The sequence below is a fragment of the Cervus canadensis genome, chromosome 12 (genome assembly GCF_019320065.1).
Source record: "Cervus canadensis isolate Bull #8, Minnesota chromosome 12, ASM1932006v1, whole genome shotgun sequence".
NCBI lineage: Eukaryota > Metazoa > Chordata > Mammalia > Artiodactyla > Cervidae > Cervus > Cervus canadensis.
In genome coordinates this window covers 66,311,972-66,321,234 of record NC_057397.1, presented here as the reverse complement: position 1 = coordinate 66,321,234, position 9,263 = coordinate 66,311,972, and the positions used below count along the sequence as shown (strand labels likewise).

The 9,263-nt window shown below is 41.4% G+C and overlaps 1 non-coding gene across 1 annotated transcript; it reads right to left on the bottom strand.

Annotated features, from left to right (window-relative positions):
• Positions 1-8,652: 8,652 nt before the first annotated feature.
• TRNAG-GCC lies at positions 8,653-8,723 on the bottom strand. The gene has a single exon. It is a non-coding gene; the product is annotated as a tRNA-Gly (tRNA).
• Between the last annotated feature and the right edge of the window lie 540 nt (positions 8,724-9,263).

The following is a 9,263-nucleotide window of genomic DNA, read 5'->3' as shown; positions in this document are numbered from 1 at the left end:
GCAATGTACAGAAGAGGAAATCTAAATGTCCAATTAAGAATATGGAAGGCTCCCGGTTCAAGATGGCAGAACAGAAGGATGAGCAGCCCACAAGAGCACCAAAATCGCAACTAGCTGTTGAACAACCATTGACAGGAGGACCCTTCAGTTCAGTTCAGTCGCTCAGTCGGGTCCAACTCTGCAATCCCATGGACTGCAGCACTCCAAGCTTCCCTGTCTAACACCAACTCCCAGATCTTGCTCAAACTCATGTCCATTCCCCAAAATCAATTGGCAAAATAATTTTAAGACTCATCCAAAAAAGTAATTGACAGAATATTAATAACAAAAGAAACATTAAAAAAAAGATGGGTACTGTAGTGAGGTCTGATCTACTAAATATTAACAAATCTTGTAAATCCATAGTAATTAAAATACTTTGTCTAAGTTCAAGAGCAGACAGATCAACTCAAAACACAAAAAGTCCAGAAATAAATCTATAGTATATAAACAGCATATCACATCAATTGTCAGAAAATGAATTATTTAAGTGTAGTTACAATTGGCCAACTGAAAAAAAAAATCTGTTTTTTCCTAAAATTTAGATTCCTGATTCACTCTTCCCACCAAAATTATAGATAAAAGAACCTGCAGAAATGAAAGTAAGCATTTTTGAATCTGCGTATGCATGCTCAATCGCTTCAGTCATGTCCAACTCTTTGCAACCCCATGATTATAACCCGCCAGACTCCTCTGTCCGTGGGATTCTCCAGACAAGAATACAGGAGTGAGTTACCATGCGCTCCTCCAGGGGATCTTCCCGACCCAGGGATTAAACCAGCATCTCTTCTCTCTCCTGCATTGGCAGACGAGTTCTTTACCACTTAGCGCCACCTGGGATGCCCCATCTTTGAATCTAGGTACTAATAAAATCTATTATTTTAGCATGAATATCTGCATGCTCAAATAATGTATGGCAGAAGAATGAATAAATGAATGAGATAGACCTAGAACTCCTTACGGAAGAAATGAAAGGAGTTATCTTGCATTATGTTATTTGTCTTGTTTCTTCATTTAACTCACATAAATTGCACACTTGCTTGGTACCATCAATATCTCAGGGTATAGGAATTATTGAAAGCTCAACAGGTCCTTTCAGGTCTATCATATTTCTCCTGTTAAAGGGCTCCATCCAGATGCAACTTTGGGTCAGATCTCTTATCTACAAGGCACTCAGCATCCTTTAAGACCTAGCATTTGTTCCTTCCATTCGAGGAGGTCGGATGTGGTCTGCTGACCCTTTCTAATAAACATGACTCTTCTATCTCCTCCTCAGCAGTACTCTAGAATCAGAAACCCGGCTCAGAGGCCTATGGCTTTGCTACTCAGAGAAAAAGCAATGTCCAAGTCAAAGGATTACTGTCTGACCTTAAGAACCTTCTACATCTGGGCCTCCAAGGACAGAAATGGGAGTGAGACACGAGACAGGCCTTCTTCAAAGCTCAGAAATTGTAGACATTTTCAGTTTCTCTTTATGAGCACTTCCTTAGGCATAGATAGAACATCCAAAACACTCATTTATCTTTTACTATTTATAGAATTAACATTATTATTTCCATGTTTTCAAAGCCATCTGACAGTCAAAGAATTCCTTAATCATTTGTATGAAAGCGAACTGAAAAATCATTACCGGAACTCTCTCAAAACATTCTCAACAAAGCAATAAATATTTCATTCTGTGCAAAACTCAGTTTATTAAATCTTTACTCATCTTACAACAAAATCAGAGGTTAATAACTAAGGCGTTACCAATTTCAGTGGTCTAGTCCCTCAGTTTTTAAAACGTTTGCACATTTTTCACTTAATTAGTAATATCCACCCCCCTTCCATCCCCTCAAACAACAGGGGAAGAAATGAATGTAAATTCTGGAATAGAAAGTGTTCTGGAAAATAATCCTGTCAGTCATATTGATAGCTAGAATGATTTTCCAATTTTTATAGCTATCATAACAGCAGCATGTGATTTGAAATCTTATAAAAACAGGAAAGTCATGTTTTAAGCTATGCTTGGAATTCCTAATGGGATGAAAGAAAATTGTGATCTGTTGCTGCCACCAGCAGGTCATTCTCACAAAATGATATTTTCCCCTTGGCTCTTGGCTTTGTTTCCAACTCCTTGACAGATATTTCTTGAACACAAGATTCCTTAGTCAGGATGAATAATTATTATGTAAGTGCTCAATCACTCAGTCGTGTCCAGCTCTTTGCAACCCCATTGACTGTAACCCACCAGCTTCCTCTGTCCATGGGATTCTCCAGGCAAGAAAACAAATGAGTTGCCATTTCCTTCCCCAGGGGATCCTCCCAACCCAGGGATTGAACCTGGCGTCTCCTGCATTGGCAGATGGATTCTTTACCACTGCGAATAATTATTACCTAATAACAAATCTCTTTCATATGGAGCCTCAGTAACAATTTTTAAAATATCTACTATATATGATTTTTTCTTTTAGAAAGAGGTCTAATTTTTTTTCCTTCTCTTCAATTCTTACTTCCATTTTTCTTCACAAGCTCCCAAACTCTTACTTTTTGGAGGCAATTTTTTCTGGTAAATGTACCTTGAGAATACATGATCTGACTGCTACAAGACATTCCTTAAATTTTCATTTAGCTTACAGGTTTAAGGCTGGAGAATACTAGTGCATTCGAAAGCCACATCATCCTGGGATTATACCCAGCTTCTACCACTAACCACCCTGGTGGTCTAAGGAAGTATGTAACTTTTCCAGGCCCAAGTTTCTTCCTCTTTGAAATGAAGATAATAATATATGCATCTCAGGACTGTTAAGAAAACTAAATGAAATAATGAGTATAAAGCATTTAGCAAAATGTCTAAGCAATCCGTGATGATTTGTTATTATCCCCAGAAAGGGCAAAAATAAGCGACTTCTATATGATCAGAAGCCAAATGAGACAGTTCTGCCTAGGTCTCCAGATGGTGGACTCCCACACCAGAGCTCTGACCATCACAAGGCTCTGATGCTGACTTTATCTTTGTCCAATTAATTTTAAGGCTCTGGTTCCCTTGAGACAGCTACAAAAGTGCTTCATTTTTAAAAAGATGGTAACGACAATCCTACATGCAGGGCAGCAAAGGAGACACGGATGTAAAGAACAGACTTTGGGACTCAGTGGGAGAAGGCGGAAGTGGGATGATTTGAGAGAATAGCCTTGAAACGTGTACATGACCACGTGAAAAATAGATGGCCAGTGCAAGTTTGATGCATGAAGCCCAAGGCCAAAGCCAGTGCTCTGGGACAACCCAGAGGGATGGGGTGGGGAGGGACGGGGAAGGGGGGGCTCAGGATGGGGGACACATGTATACCTGTGGCTGATTCATGTTGGTGTATGGCAAAAACCATCACAATATTATAAAGTGATTATCCTCCAATTAAAATAAATTTTAAACAAAAGTGAAGTCCTTAATAGGCCCAGAACTACATTAGGTTGGACAAAAGTTTCGTTTTCCGTAAGATGGCTCTTACAGAACTTAGTTGTCTTTAACTTAACTCAAAACAATTTTGTTGGATTGTATTGTGACAGGTAGCATATCAGTTTGCATTTTTCTTTTAAATTATCAAAATTGGTGACTTATGTGTAGCCATTTTAATATTGGGGATGGAAGGGGGAAAAGCAACATTTTTTGTATATTATGCTTTATTTTGCATATTATGTTTTATATTTCAAGAAAGATAAAAATGCAACTGAAATGCAAAAAAAGGTTTGTGCAGTGTATGGAGAAGGTGTTGTGACTGATCAAACATGTCAAAAGTGGTTTGCGAAGTTTCATGCTAGAGATTTCTTGCTGGATGATGACTTCATGGTAGGGTAGACCAGGTGAAACTGACAGTGATCAACTTGAGACACTGAGAACAAGCAACATTATACCACATGGACACAGTCAGCACACTCAAAATAAACAAGTCAAACACTGAAAATCATTTGCACCAGCTTGGTTATGTTCATCGCTTTGATGTTTGGGTTCCACATAAGTTAATTGAAAAAACCTGCTTGATCATATTTCCACATAGGATTCTCTACTTAAATGTAACAAAAATGTTCTTTTCTAAAACAAATTGTGATGGGTGATAAAAAGTGGATCCAATACAATGATGTGACATGGAAGAGATCGTGGGGTCAGGAAAATGAACCACCACCAACCACATCAAAGGCCGGTCTTCATCCAAAGAAAGTGATGCTGTGTGTGTGGTGGGACTGGAAGGGCCTCTATTATGAGCTCCTTGCCGAAAGTGATGCTGTGTATGTGGTGGGACTGGAAGGGCCTCTATTACGAGCTCCTTGCCGAAAACCAAGCAATTAATTTCAACAAGTACTGCTCCCAATTAGATCAACTGAAAGCAGTTCTTGACAAAAAGCTTCGGGGATTAGTCAACAGAAAACGCATAATCGTCCATCAGGATAATGCAAGACTTCATGTTTCTTTGATGACCAGGCAAAAACTGTTACAAGCTGGCTGGTAAATTCTGATTCATCTGCTGTATTATACATATGCTTTACCATACATTGCTCCTTCGAATGTCCATTTATTCCGGTATTTACAAAATTCTCTCAATGGAAAAAATTTCAATTCTCTGGAAGACTGTAGAAGGCACCTGGAACTGTTCTTTGCTCAAAAAGATAAAAAACTTTGGGAAGATGGATTTAGGAAGTTGCCTGAAGAATAGCCGAAGGCAATGGAGTGAAACAGTGAATGCGCTGTTCAATAAAGTTCTTGGTGAAAATGAAAACTGTGTGTTTTATTTTTACTTAAAAACTGAAGGCACTTTTTGGCCAACCCAAGATAAACAAATTAGGTTCCCTGGATATCCCACTAACACCTGATAACAGCTTTCTTCCCAAGAGATGACAGAAGTGGTATTTCCGTATTTCTCATAAGATATAAGTGCGTGTAAGTACATTTCTCTCTAAGCTTTGAAATTTCTTTCTTTTGATGAGTTTCAGAGAAATAAAAGTTATCTATTATTTGTTTCTGCCACCATTAAATATATTCAAGGTGGAGTGTAACCAATAGGGCTGTTCCCCAGTACAATTAGTGGAAATGATTTCTCGTCTAGGCCAAGACAGTAACCAAAGCCACAGAGTCTCCTTGCTTGACGCTGGTTGAGACTGATTCCTTGGATGTCTCGCTGAGGAGCTTCCATTTGGTACAAGACTGGACAATGTGAATTCCCACCCAGCATAGCTCTAAAGTCTTGTGGAGGGTGGAGATGATGGAAAATAAATTTCAAAAATAATATATGTGTACTTGCATAACTAAATCACCCTGAGGTGCACCTGAAACATTGTAAGTCAACTATACTTCAATAATATATTTATACATATATCAAAAAATAAAAAAAAGATTGTGTGGATTGATCATCATTAGAGGCATGTGCTTCTGCCCCCATACTCCAGTGAAGAGGACTCAATGAATACAGCTCCTGCCTCCCTTGCTCCTTCATCCCCCGTAACCCTTGGGAGAAGGAGATGACTGCGACAGCCAGTCTGGACCACAAGGCGGAAGCCGCATGCTAAGAACAGAGGAGCAGCGGCACGCTGGGAGCCTGGGTGACCGGGGTCACACAGGTCTGGACTACCAACCCAGACCCCAGACTTTTACTTAAGAAATCAACTTCTGCCTCATTTTTGCTCCTGTTATTTTGGATTCTCTGACAATCGGAGCCTCAGAATGACAGCAGAGTCTAGGAACGCAGGGGCAGGCAGAGATGCAGCCCAGAAAAACAGGGACGTGATTAAGGCAAACAACAAGCAGATGAATGGGGTGGCAGGCAGTGCACATATTCGAGGAACAACCTAGCAAGCCATGAAGTATATTCAGACACTAAGATTCACATTCACGTACAAGTATAATGGATCTTCATTAACAAAGCACTTAGAAAAGTCTCTAGCACACAGTAAATAATATAGAGGTGCTACTAACTAAAAATTAAGAAGGATGAATGGGGTGATGGTTAATTTTGAGTCAATTTGGCTACGGAGGTGACTCGTGTGGGGCCAAAGCCTCTGTTCAAATCCCAGTTGTTTAGTAAATCACTAGTCTAGAGTTTGTGGTGAAGGTACATTTTAGATACGATTAAGATTTACCATCAGTTGATTGTAAATCAGATGGAAATACCAGAGCACCTTACCTGTCTCCTAAGAAGCCTGCATGTAGGTCAAAGAGCAACAGTTAGTACTAGATACAGGACAATGGACTGGTTCAAAATGGGGAAAAGCTGTATAACGTCACCCTGCTTATTTAACTTCTAAGCAGAGTACATCATGAGAAATGCCAGGCTGGATGAATCACAAACTGGAATCAAGATTGCCAGGGACAATATCAATAACCTCAGATATGCAGATAAAACCACTCTAATGCCAGAAAGCAAAGAGGAACTAACTAGAGAGTCTCTTGATGAGGGTGAAACAGGAGAGTGAAAAAGCTGGCTTGAAATTCAACATTCAAAAAATTAAGATCATGTCATCCAGTCCCATACTTTACGGCAAATAGAAGGGGGAAAAGCAGAAGCAGTAACAGAATTTAGTTTCTTGGTCTCCAAAATCACTGCAGATGGTGACGGCAGCCATAACATTAAAAGACGCTGGCTCCTTGGAAGGAAAGCTATGACCAACCTAGACAGCATATTAAAAAGCAGAGACATCACTTACCCAACAAAGGTCCATCCAGACAAAGCTATGGTTTTTCCAGTGGTCATGTATGGATGTGAGAGTTGGACCATAAAGAGGGCTGACTGCCAAAGAACTGATGCTTTTGAATTGTGGTGCTGGAGAAGACTCTTGAGAGTCCCTTGGACTGCAAGGAGATCAAACCAATCAATCCTAAAGGAAATCAGTCCTGAATATTCATTGGAAGGACTGATTCTGCAGCTGAAATTCCAATACTTTGGCCACCTGATGCGAAGAACTGATTCATTGGAAAAGACCCTGATGCTGGGAAAGATTGAAGAAAGGAGGAGAAGGGGGCGACAGATGGTTGGGTGGCCTCACCGAGCCAATGGACATGAACTTGGGGAATCTCCAGGAGATGGTGCAGGACAGGGAAGCCTAGCATGTTGCAGTCCATGGGGTTGCAAAGAGTCAGACATGACTAAGCTACTGAAAATCAACAACAACAAAAAAATAGATTATCCTCCCTAATGTGGGAGAACAGATGGCATTAAGAGCAAAAACTAAAGTTGCCAAAGAAGAAGGAATTCTGCCTCAAAACTGCAACATGGAGATTCTGCCTGCTTTTTCCAGCTGCTGGCTTGCCCTAGATTTTGGCTTGCCCCACCAGCCCTCACAATCACATGAGTCAACTCGGACAGAGAGATAAACAGACAGACAGACAGACTACTCTCATTTTGCTTCTCTAGAGAACAGTAATACAAATGGAAAGTTGGTGGTACAGTGGTTAAGAATCTGCCATACAATGCAGGGGACAAGGGTTCGATTCCTGATCAGGGAACTGGGATCCCACCAGCTGCAGAGCAAATAAGCCCTCGCACCACAGCTAGAGAGTCCACGCATCACAAAGAGAGATCTCGCATGATGCAGCTGAGACCTGAGGCAGCAAACAGAGAAAGAAACCTGCGCTAGAAGGCACTGGAATTGTTTGCTGACCGCTGGGAGGGGCGGTGACGGACCAGAACAGTCAGAGGGAAGCCTTGCTCAGCACAGCATCACCTCCAATCCTCAGCATCACCTCCAATCCTCCTTCCCTCCCAAAGCCGTCCTGAAGACCAACCCCTCCAGGATCCCAAATGTTCGGTCACCCTCCTTCCCTTGCCACTGATTCAGAGAAGATGAGAAGGACCATAATAGTAACAGTCTACCCCAGCTCTGGAAGTAAATCCTTACAGGCACAGGATATCTTTGAGAGGGTGACAAAAATGTTCTAGGGTAAGAGAATGGTGATCACTAAGCACCATTTTTGAAAAAATATTAATAAATGGCACTGAGTCACTCACTTTTAAAATGATTGGTTTTTATGTTATGTGAACCTTACTTCAATAAATTACTTTCAGTAGTGAATATTATGTTATATGAATTTTTCCTCAAAAAAATTTCCACCTCCTTCCTCTGGGACGAGAGCTTTGAGCCTGTTACAGAAAGCAGGGTTCCTTTCCCTGCCTCCACAGCACAGCTTTCCCAGGGAAGCATTTCCACGCAGGCAAGATAGAGGTCAGTATTATGTTCACTTGGGTAACAGACCTCAAGCTAAGTCCACCAAGTAAGCTGTTGTCGATAATAAAAGTGGTACCTTAGCCACATTTACTCTTTATTTCTCAACCTTGAAAGGTATAAAGGCTGAAGGACCCCCCGGTAACTGAGGTTGTCCACACCCCCTCAGTCTTACGTCCCACAACCACATGCACCCCAAGTGCAGAGTGGTTGGGGCATCTGGAGGCCTCGCCTGGAGTCAGGAAGCTTCCGCTCCACTTTTACGATACATGCTTTCTTGTTCCCCGTCCTGTATATTGTTGTTGTGCGGCTGCTAAGTCGTGTCTGACTCTGCAACCCCATGGACCGTAGCCCGCCAGGCTCCTCTGTCCTTGGGATTTCCCACACAAGAATGCTGGAGCGGGTTGCTCTTCTCCTCTCCAGGGGATCTTCCTGACTCAGGGATCGAACCTGCATCTCCTGCTTGGCAGGCAGGCGCTTTACCGCTGAGCCACCTGGGAAGCCCCCACCCTGTGTCTAAGGAGACCTCAAAGCAGCCTCTTGTGACTTGTGTTTGTCAATCTGAGCAACCTGAGCAGGACGGGAGGTGCAATCAGACCAACTGCACTGGCGCTGAAGCACCATTTCCACACTGTCCTGTGACAGCACAAACGCCCATGCGGACCAGATATTCCCATCAAGTTAAGGATAAAGACCACGGCGAAGACGAGGGAGAAACTGTGGACATGAGCTTCTCTCTTGTCCCCTTGCTACGTCCCTACCTCTGACACTATACGGATTTAAAACTACTTAAAACGTCTTTAGTACTTTCTGACATCTCTTCAAAAAAATAGAAATAAAGGAATTGTTTTGTCTTTTTGATTGGATTTTCATCTCTTACAAAAAAGATTTATCATTTTTTATAAATTAAAAAAATTATAACAATTAACCTACATTTAACACTTTAGGTTTTCAAGTAAGTGTAACAAACTCCAACAAACCGTCCTGTCTGTGTCAATAAGGATTTTTCCCCAGTTTTTTTTTTATCACAAATGCTGCAT